Below are 18894 nucleotides of genomic sequence, written 5' to 3'. Positions count from 1 at the left end.
GGCATCCTGGTACAGGTGGGAGGTCAGGCTGGGTGTGGAAGCAGCCATCCCAAGTCACTTGCTCAATAACCTCTGGTCCCTGTAGAGAAGGGGTGATGAGGCAATCAGTTCTCATTGCTCTTGCTTGTAAGCCATGGCAGGCCAGTGCCACCAAAAACACCTCTGCTTCACACTGCTGCATGGTATGTAGAACAAGGCAAACTGTCTTGAATCAGGCGTGAAATCCACATTTGGAAGCAAAGGTGGAAGCCAGTACAAGTCAGATGTTATGAACTAGAGCAGACCAGAGTTTAGTTTATTATCTGAAGCTTGGGCATCAATCTGTTCTGGAGCTTATAGTGGTTAGTAACTTGTTTACTCTTTGGATAGTTTATCTAAACTGAGATCACTTCAATTTTACCACTATAAAGAGGCATGGAATATGAAGTTTTTCATCCTGATCATCTAGAAAAGACTTTGATGTGTTCAGATGCACTGAAATCCAGCTTTAATCTGGTTTTGGTTTTGCAGAATGATAGGCTTACTGAGCTTTCATAAACCCAGTATCCAAGTGCTCCATCTTACTTTGGTTTTTGTTACCTATCTTGAAAACGGGATTTTAAGTCATGCTGAAGTGCAGCTTCAATTACATTCTATTAATAAATAATCATTTAATTATGACTTATTGCAAGATCGTACCCCACCAAAGACTGGCATTTAGAGGATTATGCCTGCAGGGATGAGGCCAGCTCAGTTTCAGAGCTGTATCTCCTTGGTATGACTGTTCCTGATGGATTGTGAAATATATGTCCTTATTGGAGTTGCTGTTAGCTTCATAATTGCTCTGTAATTACTAAAGAGAGAGAATCTTGCACTTCTGACAGCCAGGTGCACATATTGCTTAATCTCTATTATTGACTTGGCTCAGTTCCTGTGGGTGCTTTCCTATTTTCTCTCAGTTGTGCAACACCAAAACTGACTGAACCGTGTGTCTGCTGTTTTGTTCCTGCTTAGGAACTAACAACAAGAGCAAATATAGGCAAACTTCAGAGAAACTGGAGAGGCTGCCTGCCACTGTGTGCTGGCCTGGGCTGGTTGAGGCTGCTACTGCACAGAAATCACATGGACTGATGGGAGCAGAGCCTGGCAGTCCTGCCCCTGGCCCCAGTCTGTGCTGCAGCAGTCACGGCTGAGAAGAGGCTGAGGGGCTGTCTTCTGGACAGCTTCAGGCTTGAGTTGATTAAAGGGTTTTCTCAAACTGCAGTCAAGAGCAGGACAACAGTGAGAAAGCAGTGGGTTGTCAGCAGCTCCAGGAACGGTCCCTGCTGTGGGGAACTGCTATTTGCCTGTTCTGAGATGTACTGGATCAGAGCTGATGCAAAAAATCACAATTTGTCAGGCTTTTCTGAGGCTTTGGAAATATTTCGGTGGCCTTGACTGCATGTACTGGCATTTTAATAGAGCTCAGTGCAAGGGCTTTTTGGTGCAATCAGTCAGCAGATAAGCCTGTTGAGAGAGAATGTGAATGCAGTGCCTCTCTCTGGGTCAGCAATGGAGATGTACCACCCTTCTCTTCCTCTGAAGAGCCCAAGTGAGCAGCAAGGGATCTTTCTGGGCACAGTGCTAGCTGAATCTTTGTGCTTTTGCTTACATGTGATTTTTTTTTTTTTCTCTCCCTGTCTTTTTTTTCCAGAGGAATAAGTGTTTCTGGAATATGGTACTGTCAGCTCTTGACTCCCCAGCAAAGCAGAAAGCAGTAAAACTGCTTTCTCCAAATATGACTTGCATATCAGGCCTGCAGGGCTTCTTTTAGCAACCTGGCCCCGGGGGATGTCTGCCTGGCTCCTTGGTGCCTCTGCAAGCTGCTGTCACCTGTTTGCTCTGCTCTCCTTCTGTGAGGGAGATGTGTCCCACCCACTTGGGATGTGGACTCCAAAATTTGGAAGCTGTTCATGTCAGTTCTACCTTCTGGCGTGGTTTTGAGGTCAGATGATGCCAGTGTGTTCTTCTGCTCCTCATCCTCAGTGGACTGAATGCACTTGCCCTGCCAGTTCTCAGCAATATTCTTGTCCATGCAGGGTATGTGAAACAGAAGACAGTCTGCCTCCTGCCTCTGTATTTTGTATAATAATAGGTGAGCTTTCTGGTTGCTCTTTTCCCATTTCCTCTCTCATCACTGCCTGTTTTCTGCTGAGGAGATTTTAGACATGAGATAAAGCAAAACACAGACACGTTTCAAGCAGTGCTGTGCAAAAGCAGGAGGGGAATTTTTAATTTCAGTAAACAGTCGAGTCTTCAAGGCCTCTCAGTGCAGTTCTAGGAAACACTTTGAACTGGAGAAGGATATGAGACTTTCTGCATGACTCATGCTGTTAGCAGACTGCCAGTTTTGCAGCCTGAGAGGCTGGTAACACCACAGAGCAGGTGCACTGGTGGTGCTGAGGCCTCACGGTGCAGGCAGGTAGCTGCCCCGGGGCTGCTGTGGGGACACATGGTCCCATGTGCAAGGAAATCCTTGTCTTTTCACCTCTGCAGCTCAGTAGCTCTGGTAATTGGACTGTGTGGAGATAGGAATAGGGGCTCTGTGCATGGGAGCGACTGCATCTTAATGTGTGACTGCAAATGTAGTGGGAAAAGGGAAGAGAAAGCCATTTTGGGGAGGCTGGAGGCTATGGGGGAGATTTGGGCAGAAGCAGCTGCGTACTGTAGGGTGAGAAAATAAATTTCATGTATGCATGGATACATCCTGATATGGTGTGGGGGGCACTTCGCTCAGCATGTGGGAGCTGAAGGGAAGCTTTGTATGCAGCTGTTTTGTGCATGATGAGTTGTTATTACTGCTGCACCTTCACTTCCAGTAAACTTATGGCTTCTCGTGCAACTTCTGCTAGTAAATGGAAGTGGCAGGATTGGGAGGTAGGGAACAGATGCAAATGCAGCATGACTGGGCTTTGTCAGATACAGCTGCAGGATAGTTAATGGTACAGAGTGGGGTCAGTGCCTCAGTCTGGGTGAGACTTCGCCACAACTCGCAACATACTTGCTTTTGGAGCTGTAACGCTTTTCCTTTTCTGCTGGTTGTGGTGTGGTCTTACATATTGCCCCTTCAGATAGCATGTCCAGGTGCTTTCTGCATAAATGTAGAGGATGTACAGCAGCTCAGCTGCTTCTCCAAGAAAGCCGCCTGGACCCTTGCTTCTGCCATCAGCCAGATGGGATTTGGCTCCTTTAAGCCTGCTTCTGTTTCTAGTCTCCTCCAGAATGTGTTTTCTGCCAGACGTTTGGTTCTTGCTGGAAACTTTCATGTGGGAGCATTGTTTTTATAGGGCCCTGTTACAATTTGGTCCCACGGCTGGGCTGAGTGCTGTTATGAGGCTCCCTGGATGTGATGCTCCATGCTGTGGTGTGCTGCTGTTGTAGTGCACCCAGTAGTGATGCACCTCTAGATGGAATACAGCTTGGCCTGTGAACATGGAGAGCATGCACCAGCATGGAAGACTTATCCTGAAGACCATTGTGGGTCAATCTTTGCTGATGGCTGTGCAGGGAGGTGCTTGGGGTAAGGGTGTCTGGAAGAATAGAACCCATTGGCTGCTGCTCTCAGTTATCTTGGGGTAAGGTAGCCAAGTTGTAGGTCAACTGTTCCCTAAATCCTAGCAGTTACAGTGCCATTATAGATGTGCCATAACATACATCTTTGTTTATGATTTCATTTTTCTTAACTCTTTCTCAAAGGCAAATATGCTCAGGCTGTTCCTGCAGCCCTGGCTTTTGCAGGCTGCTATTACCTGCTTTTCTTTGAATGGGGCAAGATGGGACACTCCCTCCTGTCCTGTCAACCTCTCCCCTTCTTCCCTGTGTTTTGGCATGTTGCCTGGGGCACACCATTTCTACTGCTGGGCATGGGCTGCGGTAGCAGGCCTTGTTAATGCTGTGCTCTGGGGCTACTGGAGGAAGCGATGTGCACTCATTCTGCTGCACTGTTGGGTTGCAGAGCTGCACCTCTCAGATGGCACATCTGCTGATTGGTGTGTTGTGAAGAAGGCTGTGAGCAGGAAGAGAGAGAGGCGTTTTCTTGTGCACTGGCCCAGTTCTCTTGTAAGGGACACGTTACATTGGCACTGCCTTCAGATGAATGCAGAAAACATTGGGAAATGTGTGATGACTTAAACAACTGGAGACTTAGCATGTTTCACAGAAACACCCATTGCTGAGATAGTATTCATAAAAACAGGCAGCCACTCACAATAGCTTAACACTTCCACTTCTAGCTGGGACAAGGGAACTCTGACTCTGAAGAAAAACAACTGCGCAGGCGTGCATAGGTACAGCTGAGCTGGAGGAGGGATTTGGCTTCTGAAGAGCTCTGATTCATCCTCAGGAATCCAGTCATTCAGGCCTGCAGTATGGCCAGGGTCAAAGTTCCTGGTAGGAGCAGGAAGGGGGCTTTTGGCAGGCTGGGGTTGGGGGGGGGAGATGGGGCTGGGGAAGAGGAAGATAAAATCCAGCCTCAGATCTTGCAGCTGTCTTCTGTTCCTCCCATAGCACAAATCAAAACTCAGGGCCAAATGTCCTTGTACTGGGGGACAGGGAGTATGAAGCATGCCTCTTGAACCTGCCTCTGATGCTCTCCTTGGTCTCTGAAGGTGTGTTGGTGAGCAGAAAATAAACCTGATGGCGTCAAACTCCATGAGCCTTTATGCCTGCTGCAGTGGGGTGGTGTATGTCAGCAGGACTGGAGTGTTCTGCAAAAGCAATTCTGGCACAGGGTGAGGGTGGGGGGTACTGGTGAGCCCTGGGCAGAGGAAGTGCACAGCAGCAGAGCCAAGGCAAGAGTGGCTTTACAGAGACCCAGCTTTCTGGGAAACCATCCTTTCTTCTCCCTAGACCTACACACTGAAGTGGTACAAGTGGGCTGCTTCCCTGTCTGCAACTCTTTCACAGTCTCAAATTACACAGTTTGGCTTTTCTTTCTCTTCCAAAAAACCTCACCCACTCTTCAAAGTTTAGAGACTTTGGAGAGAAGTGAGAATGAACAATGTGAATTTTGAAACAGAGAACACTGTTTCAGCTGGAATGCAGCTGAAAGCACAGCAGTGCACATGGAGGACAGCCTGCCCAGTGGCACATTCTTGCCTGTGCCTGGCAGTCTGCTGTCAGGAGGGAACACTCCTGCCCAAAGCACACACTGACTCCTCCTCCTTTTGCAAGCAGAATTAATCATACCTATGTGCCATACCCCAATTTAATTTTTCTAGCGCAGTCCAAGATTAATGGTTAATGCAGTATGTCTCCCAATCTCCACTCCCATTACAATAGAGTGCTTTGAATAACTATTAACTTTGCAGTTAACTGAAAAAAAAATTGTTAATCATCGACAAGCTTATGTTGCATTAAAAAAAAAAATCTCTATAACCTTCTGACTGTGGGAGAACCCTTTCCTCAGCACTGACCTTCAACAACACCTGGTACCTGCAAAACAAAAGCAGACTGCGCAGCTTTATCTGCTAGCCAAGGTCAGAAACTATGTGAACCAGCAGAGCTTTGTGGTTCCCAGTGTTGATGTTGAGTTCTCCTAGCCAAGAAGATAGTGTTCTCTGGGTCCCTGGAAAACAGCTAATGAGTACTGCTTTTGTTTTTTTAACTTAGCAGCTGGTTTATGGAGTGTTGCATGGATGCGTGCTGTGGTGTTGCAGCCAGTCCTTTCCCCATTGTGAGGGTCTCTGTGTGTGCTGGGGTGGGAGGAAAAAATTCTTCTCAGGCACGCCTGAATGGGGTCTTGTACAGAAGATGGCACCACATAGGCAGGATGTGTGCAGGTGGCCAAGTGTGGCTGCAGTGGTGCTGTGTCCCTGTTGAATGCTTACATGCAGGCTTTCAGGAAATGAATTGCCAGCTGTTTGTGAAAGGAGGGAAGCACTGGGGCTGTGGAAGATTAGGCTGCAAGCCCTGTACAACTCCCCTTCTGGCTGGAGGGATAGGCTGTAGATGTTATGTTTTTCAGCTCTTTAAATGATTGTTTCTGTGCCAGACTTATCAGGAAAAGTATTGTTGGGATCTTGGCAAAGATATAACTACAATGTCCGGCTTCACAGCCATTCTCCTCTGAGTCTGGTCCCTGTTAGGCATGGAGCTAATAGGCCTGGGACTGTGTGTTACAGTAAACAGCCTCTGCAGCTGCTAGTGGCTGGATGTAACTATATATTGCTCCAAATACAAACATTTCCACATTAGGCATTGCGCGTCCTCCCCCAGCATGGAGCTGCAGCCATTGACCTTGGGAGCCTGCGCTGCGTCAGCGAGGCTGGGCTGCTCCTTGGCCAGCAAATCCCTTCTCTTTTTATGACCATGGCTCTCAAAAGCGAGAGCAACAACCCCAGCTGGGGTCAAGTGTAGCATGGCCAGGCATTGCGCAAGCTCCTGCAAGCGGTGTGGTTGGCAGTGGCTGCAGGGACTGGAGTGACGGAGGCAGGGAGCAGTGTCCCAGGAGCACAGCCTGCTTCTGGAAAGGGCCATCAAAGCAGAGCTCTGCGCTAATCTATGTGGTGGAAACCTTCCTGCCTGGCACAGTCCTGCTGGCTCCTCCTGCTGTGTACCACAGCAAGGGCATGGGTAGCTCCAGGCACCCCTAGGACTTCTCAGAAGACCCTGCAGAGCCTTGAGGCTGCTCTCTGCTCTTGCATGGTCTTTGGGCGAGTTGCTTGGCATGCAAATGTGAAGCCCTGTGTGGGAATACAAACGCAGTTCCCAGCTCTCCCAAGCAGGCTGCTTCCTCCCCGCTTCTTCCTCTCTTGCCATTTACTCAAGCCCTGCTTGTGCACCCTGTGATTAATTATGTGCTAGCCTTTGTACATCAGCCCTCCTGCCTGCTTGTCTGCGGCCCGGCAAACTACTGCTCACTACTGCGGAGAAGAAAGACTCCTTTTGCTGTTTGTCCGAATCCAGACTGGATCAGCGAGCCAGGTGCACAGCCAATTTCCACTGCTGCTTTGAAGCTGAGAAGTATTTTGAAAATAATAGAGCCTTTAGCTGTGCAAGTAAAAGCCATTTATCTTAGGATGAAAAAGTGCTGGCATGGAAAAATTCCAATGCTATGAAATTCTCTTTTCCTGAATGTCTTGGATACTTGCTGGATTAGATCCACTTCTAAGGAGCTCATGAATGTCTCTTTTACAGAAAAGAGCCACAGAGGATAGAGGTGAGCACTGGTATGCTTGTGAGTGGGACAGCACCAGATTCCTCATGGAGGATCTGTATCTGAGATTCTTTTAGAGCTATGGTCAGCATCTCTGCAGCAGGCTGAGGTGGTAGCAAATACCCTGTTGTAAGCATAGTTGTTACCAGTACCTGAGGGTAGATACTAGCAGAATACCCTATATTAACAAAAGTAAAAGATGGTTGGCTTTCCTCTGCACAGCTGTTTAATAATGCTCCACACAGACAGCATTAGTGTTTTACAGATGCTAATGACGTTAGCCTCCTGATGCTCTTGTAGTGTAAAGGGGAGTTACCAGCACTTGCTGGGGCAGGGCTCTCAGGTGTGTGGTTACCTATGCTTTCCAACCAGGGTACAGGTGAGACGGCCTTCAGCAGGCTCCAGGCTCATTGTGACCACTTCCTGGCTGGTTTCTGCCCACAGCACTAAGAGCAGTGTCAGTAGACCTTGTGTCAGCTTGCAGAAGTTGAGCTGCAAGGCTTCTCCTATATGGCCACTGACTGCAAGTAGTAGCCCTCTGGATGCTGGAACTGTGCCCTCCTGCTTGGATTGTGCAACACCAAATCTGAGCTTTTCAGTTTAGGCATCCTCTGCATCATTTTGGGACTGTTTCTATGCCTGCTCAGTGAATGGAGCAAAGCCAGCATGGTCTCCTCACAGGGATTTTCACTTTTTCTAGGTAGACTGCTTCTCTTCCTTGGCTGCTGAGAATTTTCCATTTGGATCTGACCCTTTCTGAAATGTTTATCTCATACCAAGTTTTCTGACTGTGACTTTCTCCTCTTTGGCAAAAGTGGAAAATGTAAAGACTGACTTAGTATGAAAGCCCACCAGACAGCATGTTCTCTGCAGTGTTTTTGCCCTTCTTGTGCACAGTAGCCCCAGTTCTGTCATAAGCATCAGTGCTTGGGTTGTTATTGGAGCTACCACTGCTGAAGTGCTTTAAATAGATCCTAAGCAAACCTCTCTGTTTGTTTTTCTTGACATGGTACTGGCTGGTGCTTTCCAAGAAACAAGAAAAAAAGCTGAATTCACAGTGGTGACTTTGATTCCATCTGGCAAAAGCAAACTGATCTCCAAAACAAGAAAGGCATTGCCTTGAAGAGGAAAATTAAATGAGTTGCACCAAGAAGCAGCCTTTCCTTCCTGACTTGGTATCCATAAAATCTTGCTGGTGCTTGGTTAGCAAGCCCTTCCATTTTAGGATTTTCTATAGGTCTCTGTTACAAGCACACCAGAGAGCTTTCCAGGTACATGGTATCTGCATATGGGGTTTTGCAGTGTATTTCATAAAGCTTGCTGCACTTTACCCACTCTCCTACGTAAATATTTTGCTTCCAAATCATAATTTGCTTTACTGGGTCATTGGCAGGCTGAGACCTTTGGAACTTTTGAGTATTTGGAGGCCCTTGTGATGGAGCCAGCTTCAGCCAGGGCTTGAAAACATGGAAACAGGAGCTTCTGTGCTGGGGTCCCTTGGTATCTGCTCAGTGCCTCTGTGCTGTGTTCCTCACAAAGGCACCCAAGCAGTGAGTGTGGGTCAGCTGTCTGGCCAGAGTCGCCATCACTGTTTTACTGGCCCAGAGCAGCTTTGTAACATCTGCAGTGATGGCATTGCCTCTGGAAAGTTAATGCCGTGGGCGCAGTTTCAGCTGTCATGCTGCCTTGCTGCACCCACTCTGCTCGCTCCCTCCTGCCAGAAGCACGAGCTGAAAAGCTGCCTTGCCTTTGTGGATGCTAACACATGGCTTATTGAAAGTGATCCCAGTGACTCAAGGAGGAGGAAAAACACCATGTTTGGGTTTGAGCCTCCCTTATGAAACACAGGGACAAAAATAGCGTTTTTAGCATTGCCTCTGTAATCTGACTCCTCCATGTTCTCCTGTTGGCTGGTGTCCATCTCCAGTGCTTCCCATGCTCCACAGGCCACTGGGACTTCTGTGTGGGCACCTATGGCTAGTGTTGGTGTAGAGCTGCCAGACCAAGGGGCTAATCCCAGAGAGCAGCTTCAGCCTTGGTGAATCATCGGCACATGGCCAGGAGTGAGCTCAGGCTGTGCTGGTTGGATGGCTGCCCCTGGGCTTCTCCACTGGAGATGCACTCTGGGGACGTGTGTCCAAACTGGGCTCTACTACTAGTGAGAAACTGCCTTGGCAGGGCTTCGTGTTAACAGCTGTGATCTGCTCAGGACTTGATCTGAGATGAAGAGGGGGTTGGATGTTTAGGTGGGCTTTACTGCTGTTACCTCTCCTGCCTTGACTGCAGCTACCAGTGCATGACAAGGTGGTGAGGGTTCCAGGTGATGCTTTCTTCTTCCTTAACTAGAGAGGAGTCAGGATGAATCATATCTGATCTGAACGGGCCTTTCCATCCTTTTTTGAAACAGATGCTCTGACTAGCCTACAAGTAAATAAATGAACTGTATTCAAGGAAGAGCCAGAAATCCAGTCTTGGGTAAAACACCATGTTTTGGAGATGTGTGTTTTTGTAATGGATGGAGCAGCCAAGCCCTGTGTTGCAATAGAGAGTGTATCTGAAGTCCTCATCAGATCTGGATGTGAATTTTGTGAGTGGCTGTGGGTTAATGACAAGCTAGACTGAGTGCTACTGAAACCTGAACAGTCTCTGCAAGTCACTTCCACTTCTGGGAAGTAGCTGCCACCACCATTACCTGCACACTGTGCATAAAGCAGGCCTCTTGTCAAGGGAGAGCTGGAAAATGTGGTTTGTTTTTCCTCTAGGGCCGTGTTCATGTATGTCTCTGGGCAAACAAGAGCTGCTAGGGTGAACATAGGCCAAGTTTTGCTGTGCATGGTGGATGGTGAGCTGTGAAGGAGCTGCTCTGCTGCTTTCCTGGCTGCTGCTGTCCTGAGGTTGTGACAGAGAAGTGTTGGGGCTGTTTCTGTAAACTGTTATACAGCACTGCTGGCATTATGTTGTCTAGATGTCAAGTTAAAAATCCCATCCTTGTCTGAGCTGACCACTTGCATTTTGTAGTGCTTCTTAGAATTCGGGCTTTTTATCTTCTCAGCGTTCAGCCTGCGGTGCTTCCTGCTTGGGTTTTTCCTCCTGCTCAGTGGTGCCCAGCGTATGTGTTAGCAATTTGCTGATGGAAGTGATAATTAGGGGATTTGTCATAAGAAATATGCGTGAACTTTTAAAGCTGTCGTTCAAAAAAAGATTTTTCACAGTCACCTCTTGATTATCTGTGGGTGCCTTATCTGAGTTGCAGATTAAATGTGCTATGCTTTAAAAAAAGAAAAAGGCAAAACTCTTTCAGAGACATAAAGGATGCTGCACAATGATTTTTTTGTTTATAACATCATACTGCATCTCCAGCTTGATTTTTTTTTTTTTTTTTCTTCCAAAAGGTATGAAAGCACAGCATTCCATCAGGCTTATTTGTACATATTTATATTCTTTTATTTTTCCTTCTTCTCCCTCAGTACCCCAGATACTGAGAACTGATGGTATCAGTCTGTAGTCTGCGTGGAGGAGGGCTTGTGACATGGCGACCTTTCCCCAGCTGTTTTCTTCTGGTGCTGCGTGAGGGTTTCTGTGATGTGATGCTGCACAGCCAGCTGGGCTGGAGAGGAGGAGGGGAGCGCTCTGCTACAGGGAAAATGTCTGTACCTGAGGGAGTGTGAGCCAGTGGCAAACAGCTGAAGGGATGGGATGCCTCAGAAATAACTAGTCAGGCTGGAGATGTGACAGCTTGCTAACAACGTGTCTGTTCAGTTACAGGGATAAATTGACAGTGGCTTAGCACAAACTCAGCTGCCATCACTCCAGAAGCCCCACTGCTGAATCAGCAAATTTCTGCTCCCAGAATACTGGATGCAGCCAGTGTGCCATTATGATGCATGTCAAGAGACCTGCGTGCTGTTCCTTTCATTAGTCCTTTATGGTTGCCACCCTCTGGAGCTGCAGCTTCTTTTTCTTCTGGGCCTCCTTTGCTTCTCGCACCTATAGTTTCTGCAGCTCTGAGTGAACCTCCAGAGCAAGATTTGGGAGGAGGGCATGGGGCTGCCTCACCTCTGCACTGCCTGTGCTGAGGCATCTGTACTTGCTGTATGTGCTCTGCAGCTCCACTGCCTTGCTGTCTGCTACCCCCTGGCCATGTTGGACTCCACTCTCTGCCCCTATGCTTGTCCCCACAGTGACCTAAACCATCCTCCACCCTCCTGGATTTTGGCCATGTTTAAGATCCCTCAGTTAAAAAGATGTCTAAGAAATGGTACCTGTTTGCCTTAGTGTTGCTTGAAAAGTTTGAAAGCAGTTCAGGCTTCTCACAGAAAGAAGTAATGCAGAGTAAAATATTATGGTATGGTTAGTACCACTAAAACCAAACTTACTGCCCTATACTGGTTATAAAGTTTTAGTGGTTTTTTGTTTGTTTTTTTTTTTTTTCTTGAGCTGAAGAAATGGAGGAATAAGAAAATTAAAAAAAAAAAAAAAAAAAAGGAACTTTCTACAAAAAAAAAGGGGAGGGGGGAAGATGGCATCATTTTATTCCACCCAGAAGATTTCAGAAGACAGCTTCTGGCTGAATTCATTTTCAAGTGCCAGCTGAGAAATGTCAGCCAGCTCTCCTCCTGTCTCATGAAGGATGCTGTGCTTCATGAAGCTGTATACAAGCAGAACCCAGATCCAGTCCAACCCGTGTGCATGCTGTGGCTGCTCTAGACCATGTCCCTCAGTGCCACATCTACCTTTCTCTTGAACACCTCCAAGGTGGTGACCCCACCACCTCCCTCAGCAGTCTGTTCCAGGAGGATTTCCCAAGTTCTCCCATTGCCTCCAGAAGAACTTCTGGGCTGCAGGAGAACATGGTGGGTAGTGGCATCAGGGCGGAACCCCACAGCTGGAGGGAAGCGTTGGACCTGACCTGGGGGACACCAGTGTCCCTGATCTGGGAGGTGGTGGCAGCTGTGCCCCATGTGAATGTACTGCATGGAAGCAATGGAAAGCAGTGGTGTGGACCAGCCCCTGCTTCCCTGAGGTTCTCATGCAGACTTTTTCCCTCATTCTTTGTAATGTGGGGAAGCGTTAGAAGCTGGTGGTGTTGCTGGAGAGGTGCAGCCCAGGCTCTGAGGGATGGAGCAGGAAGAGAGGAAACAGAGTGGGACCACAGGGACAGCAAAGCTCTAATGGGCCCTGGAGGCACAAGCAGCACTTCTGTTTGCTGTGCTATTTTGGGAAGTTTTCATAAGGTAAACAAGGGCCCCTCTTGATTCATGGAGGTCGTTAGTGAGTTGTAGGATGGTATTTACATTTCCAAGGTATTTGTGCAAGCTCGCTCACAGACTTGCAAGTTCATGGGGAGGAGGTGACCTTCACTGGTTCTTATTTTGCCCTGAATCAGGGCTGCCTGCTTGACTACAGTGCCTGGGTACTGTAATCAGAATAAATCACCCTTATCAGCACAGCAGTGATACAGTGCTGGAAACAGAACCAGGTACCTGCTCTATGCTTTGCGAAAATGGCATCATGGAGCTGAGTGGGAAGGGGGGGTAGCTCAGGGGGTGGACTCCAGATAGCCTTTGTGAGCCTGTCCCTGGGGTGGGTTTTCCACCACAGGCAGAGCATTGCGCCTGGCTGGGGGCAGTTCTGACTCTAGTTGTGTGTTTGGGGTGTCCAGAGCTTCTCATGGGTGACTTTTGCCTATCTCAAGTCAGATAAGTATGAATAGCAAGTATTTCCAGGGGGAGAAAAAGAGACGGTGTTTGGTGTTCTGGTTTAGCCTCTAGCAGTTCTTATAGCAATTAAAACTGGTGCATTTTAATATGCTCCCAGCTGTTTCTTCCATCCCCAGGCAAGCTGCACAACACAACTTTTCATTGTGGTTGTCTGATCTGTTTTGGAGGGAGAAAGGTGCTCAGTGAGTAGTGGAACTGTTGAAGAGTGATTATTTTTTTTTCTTTTCCCCTGTGGATTTATATGGTACTCACGGTACTGAGGGCTGACTTCAAGTGCACTGTTGTAACACTGAGGAAAATGAGCACATCTTACTAGACTTCAGAGAATCCACTGCTATGGATACCATAATCACAGGAAAAAACTTTACAGTTTGCATGTATTAAAACCCAGCATCTCCTTATAAGAGAGAGTGGCTGAAGGCTGGGTTCTCTGATCCTCAACAAGGTACGATGATAATTCTTTCCCTTACAAGGAGGATTTGCAGAGACCCTGTCCAGCTGTGTATTTTCATGATGCTCGTAGCAGCAGCTTCCTATCTCTGCAGCTGAAATGCTTCAGAGAGGGTTTTCTGGTTGGTGTCAGGGAGAACAGGAGGTTGGGGAGATGTGCAGGAAGGAAAGAGCCTGGAGAAGCCAGTCCTACCCTTGACTGTGAGCAGAGGAGCAGGCTGACTGTGCCTCCCTTCCTGGCCGTGGGGCAGGGATGAGCATGAGTGATGTTTGTGTGAGCCATTCCATGCCCCACATGGATCCTCCACACCCTGGCAGGACAAGCAGAGGGTTTTGCAGTGAGCTGCTTTAAGACTCCAGCACCCCTTCTGTTCTTCCCATCTCAAAGAGATGAAGCTTAGCTTTGAAGCCTTTGAAATTACATCAAAGGACAAGATTTCCAGAGCAGCTCAAGGGACTTGGGTGCACACATCCCATTGATGCTCAACAGGAGCTGGGTGCTTAATTCCTGGAGGAGCTTTGAAAAGCTTGTTATACGTGTATGTCCTTTCTGGGGAGGAAATGAGAAGCAGTTGACTTTGCTTTTTTTTTTTTTTTTTTTTTCTGAAGATGAAGCACGATGGCTTTAAAGACGATGTCCAAAACTCAGACTTGCTGTGAAAACAACCAGTGACTCCTTAAAGGAGAGGCATATGCAACTGGCCTATGATTTTGCCCCATCCAAAAGATGTTAACTCACAACTCAGGTATTGCTTCTTGCTCTTCCCCCACTCCCCCCGTGGATTTAGGGTAACCTTGTTGGGAACCTGAGTGCCTCTTGTTGTGGGGGCTTTTACCCGTGGAGACAGCATGTCTTTACTTTTTCTGCATTATCTTTTCTAGTATGTCAGTACAATCTGCATCACTTTTTGGCAGGGCTGTCACAACAGCTGGCTTCTGCTGGGGAATATGAACTCTGGGTGTTTTAACTCAACCAGTATTGGGGAGGACTGTAGGGGCAGCTTGCACCTGTTGGGACAGTCCCATTGCCACCAGCACCAGTCTCCCTTCTTCTATCAGCTGGCACCCTGAGGTGTAGATGGGCTCGCTGAGAATTGTCAGTGCTGTTTGGTCTGAGCTGATCAGGGGACATGGTGTGGGACTGCTTCAGTCCCACTTCCATGAGAGGGGGCAGGAGGAGGCAGCAGCCAGGGCTGGCTTTGACAGGCTGCCAGGGAGAGGCGAAGGAAACTTGGCCGCAGCCTTGCTCTTGTGCTATTTTGGTTCAAGGTAATAACAGGAACTATGCTGTAAATAAGAATAGACAAGTGAAGAATTTCCCGCGTCTGTCTCCAGTCATTTCTTTTCTCGGGAGAAATTATCTTGCTCCAGAAGAGCAAATCCTTCTGTCTGTTTCTTGGAAACTGGGACAATAACACTGAAGGGGAAGAAGAAATTAAGGGATCATCACAAGGGAAGTCAGCAGCACATTGTATGCCAGGTGCCAGAGATACATCCTCTAAAGCAAGTAACAGCCCCAGTCATTGCTGTCCCAACACAGAGCCGCAGGCACTGGCTGCAGCTTTTGCTGGCTGGTGCTGTCTAGTGGCTGTCCCTTCTCTCAGGCTGCCAGGTGAGGCCATGCCCTCTTCTTGGTTGGCCTTGCATGTCCCTCTCTCCAGTCTGTAACCCAAACTCCTGCTGCAGCCAGCAGCTGTTTCCCTGCTGGCATCCAGCTTCTATTGGAGAAAAAAAAAAAAAAAAATTATTGTTCTGTGCAAAAGAAACAGCAAAAGCAAAAGCTGTAGAGGCTGAATTTCTAGGGGTGCTTTCTTCTTCCCAAAGGAGCCAGGAATCCAGCACCAGATGTGTCATTTTATCAGAAGCCTCAGCAGATGCTTTGAGGAAGCTGCAGGTGTGCTACAAACCTGGTGTGCGTGGCATGTTGCAGAGTCAGCCTGAGGGCCAGCAAAGTGACCTGAAAATGTCCTTCTGCTAGTGGACTTTGTCTCCTGCATGTTCCCATCTCCAGTCAGGGCATGCGCTGTACTAGCGACATGTTGATGTGGGGTTCTTGGTAAGCTGTCATATGGAGGTAGCATCAAAAGCTCACCCAATATTGGATGCTGTTTGTTTTTTTTTTCCCCTTTAATTGTAAGCATTTTCTATTTTCAAGTTCTTCCATTTTCTCTAAAGTTTAATTATGCATCAACTAAAACCAAAATGTCAAAATATAGAGGGCAATACATTGTCTTGGAAAGTGCATTCATTTTTTTTTTTTAATAGGAGAGAGTAACTGTTATTGGGAATCGGAGATGATGCTCTGAATCAAGGAAGGGCCAATTCTTGTTTCTGCACCAAAATCCCTTACGCCCTATGATCAGAACTCTGGTCAAAGTTTACGAAGTTTGAGACCGCAGAGTGGAGAGAAATGCAAAGCAGCTTGTGAGCTCAGAGGTGTGAAACTGAAGGTGCAGAAGACCAAATCTGATCTGTCAGGTCAGCTTTGTCTGCTGAGATTAAACTCGCATGAAATCAGGAAACTCAGCTATACAGTGTTTGGACTTCAGAAAATCTAGAAGGACCTGTGAATATCATCACTAATGCTGAGGGAACCGGATACTGTGGGAAAGAGGAATCTGTGTGCCTTATGTGAAACCTGACATGGCCCTGAGAAGCCCAAGTTCTGACCTTCTTGTACCGTTGTTTTTGTGGATGTCTGAAGGATGGTGTGCAAGGTCTTGTTCCCCATCCACCTCCAAAAGAAGTGATGGCAATTGTGGTGCTAAAGTCACCCAAGCAGTTGTGAAGCTCATTCAGGCCTCTTCCCTATTGCAGCCATAGCTGTGTTACTGAGGAGCAGAGGGCAGCTGAGTCTGACAGAAAACACTGCAGGAAAAATAGGCAGTGGTTCCAATTTAGGGCTGCTCTTGTAACTTAGTGCACACTGGCAGATTAAAACTTAATGCTGACAATGCAGAAAGGAGCCGTGCTCACCTATCACCTTGCTGAGGCCTGGGTTTTCAAGCAGCTGCTCTACCCCTGCTTGGGCACAGGAGCTTTACAGATTATATCAATTGCCAGACTATGTGCTTGCCAAGCATTCTGGAATAAGCTCTTTGTGTTTAAAGATTTTTATTTTTTTTTTCCTGGAGTTCATGGTCAGAAACCTGCTAGGTTCAAAGCTTAGTCCTCTGAATACCAGGCTTTTTCATCAGCATAAGTCTGGTCAAGCACTTAAATGCATGCTTAAGTTTTAGTGCATGCCTAATAGAGTTATAAACAGCTTCAGGAGTGTCCTCTGCTGCCCTGCTGAACAGACACAGACCGAAGTGTAAATGTAGTTGTCTCACTGAATCAGAGCACACTGCTAACATGCTCGCACCAGCTAAGACAGCAGTGCACTGCCTGTGTTAACAAGGTGAGATTTCAGAGTGACATCAGAGGACACAGAGACCTCTTTTTATTAGTGCTTGCTGCACCATGACATAGCTGCAAAGCAAGAGACTGAGCTGGAGCAGGAGGATCCTGAAACACAGCCTGGAAGGGTCTGGGCCTTTTGAATCTCTGCTCGCCTTCTGTGCAGGCACACAGTGCAGAGGGTTTCTTCTTGTGTGTGCCATCACACACCTCACTTTCTCATGGTATGACAAATAGGCTACCAAGAGCAGAAAGTAGGACATTTGGCCTCTCTCCTCTATGGGAGGTGCAATGCAGATTGGCTTCCTGAGAACTAGGACAGCACCTCTGAAAGTAGAGCAGCTGGTCACCCTGTTTGCATGTGCCTTACCTTATAAACGTATCCTTCAAAGCTCATGCTGTGAGAGGCATTTTTGGCCCATTTAGGGAAGTGTTTTCTCAAAATAGGGGCGAATACACTGGAACTGGCCAAAACCTTTGCTTTCCATTTGGAGTGAAGTCAGAGCTGCATTCAGGGGGTGCACTGCATTGTTTCTTGTGTATAGAGTGGCAGCACAGTGGTGAGGCATTTGATTTTCAGCAGCAGGACATGGACAGATGACATTGCCCTGCAGTGTTAGATGATGCTTTACTGCAACAAGGAACTGTTATGAAGTCAAACTTCTATATGTGCGCATGTGCTTTTAACTATGTTTGATCAGAAGCGAAAATGTGACTTTCACTTAAGATATCTTGAGAAAGTTGATTCATTGCCCTTCACTGAGTTCCTTCTCCAAGTGCAATCAGGTGCATAATGCATGCAACATTGCTGGGGTGCTAGCAATGCTAGGCGGATGGCAGCACACTGAACTGGTCAGCAGGATGCACCTGGGAAATGAACAGCAGTCAATGTTAGTAAACAGCAGCACAGGGGTGCAAGCCAGGTCAGCTGGCATGGCTCTTGGAAAGGCACTGCTGTCCTTACTTGGGCACAGCCATTGCTGTTTTCAGACCACTGCAGTCTACAGTAATCTCATGTGGGAGCCTCACCTTGAACCAGAGGTCTCGCAGGCTGGCTGTGCAGTGCTGAAGTCTGGATTCACACTTCTGGGATCTGTCATCCTGAAGGCAGGTATGAGGCTGAAATCATAGTAATTAGTGAGGGAGGCTAATGCAAAGGAAAGCCTTCCCATTTTTGCCTCCAGTAAGTGTGCTGTGGTCATGAGCCTGGTGGCTCCAGTTGTAGTGAGAAGCTCACTGCTGTGAGAGCAGGTCTTTAATCCACATGAAGAGGTGTTTCATAAGCCATATGGGGTGCCCTGATTTGAATATTAATACCCAGAATGCTTATTCAGCTCACAGCCATTTTGCAGAAAATGTGTCTCTGTGGAGCCAGACCCAGCCTGCGGGTGTTCCAGTTTTGGTTGTGGTTTTTTTTTTTTTTCTTGCAAAGACCAGTGGCAGGCTGTCCTGTATTTTTAATTCAGTAGTATTATTTAGCCAAGAAGTCTCTGAAGCCATTTTATTCGCGTTATGTAATATTAAATGATTTCAGATTTAATGAAAATGCAAAGGAGGCTATAGGACAGTGGGTTTGGTCTACATAGCCAAGTGACCTGCTAGTGACATACTTCATAAAGTTCCTTATACTTCTATAGGGCAACACCTTCTAAAATAAAACAGGAGGCAGAGACTGTGCCAGTGAGCCCTCAGGGTTTTGAAGGCCTTCAGCACAAGCCAAGGATGAAAATTTAGTGTGAACTGAGGTGCAATTCTCTAGCAGTGTCAGCCTTGCCATTGTGTTTTTCACTTGGATGTTTGTGGGTAGATCCAGGGAAATTACTGTGACAGCTCTGTTGTGGCACTGCATTCCACCAAGCTGTTTTTCATCCAGAGTAGAGGTTTCTGCATGCAGAGCAGTGGCACGCTTGCAGCGAGGGGGACATCGTGGAAGTGGATGTGGACAACCCAGATGACTTTTAGTACTAGGGCATGCTTGTGATAAAGTTGTAGGAAGATGCTTGGGACAATACTAGCTGCCTTGTGGAAGATCCTGCCCGCAAAACCAGATAGCACAAACAGTGGGTAAATTGTCACTGCTGTGCTGCAGCGCCATCACAGCACTGGTTTGCTGTCCCCGGTGCTGGGAAGAGATGGACTGGGTGCTGGTTT

At 47.4% G+C, this 18894-nt stretch overlaps 1 long non-coding RNA gene across 1 annotated transcript in view; it reads left to right on the top strand.

The window, feature by feature from the left end:
- LOC122174925 overlaps positions 1-18894 on the top strand; it is a 58430-nt gene that overhangs the window by 1807 nt on the left and 37729 nt on the right. Inside the window, exons 2-3 of the long non-coding RNA XR_006177268.1 lie at positions 13954-14090; positions 15610-17854. This is a non-coding gene — a long non-coding RNA (uncharacterized LOC122174925). The remainder of the gene's footprint in view (positions 1-13953; positions 14091-15609; positions 17855-18894) is intronic.

This window comes from Lagopus leucura, unplaced genomic scaffold (assembly GCF_019238085.1).
Source record: "Lagopus leucura isolate 7727_CA_CO unplaced genomic scaffold, USGS_WTPT01 Super-Scaffold_73, whole genome shotgun sequence".
NCBI lineage: Eukaryota > Metazoa > Chordata > Aves > Galliformes > Phasianidae > Lagopus > Lagopus leucura.
This window is presented reverse-complemented; position numbering and strand designations above follow the sequence as displayed.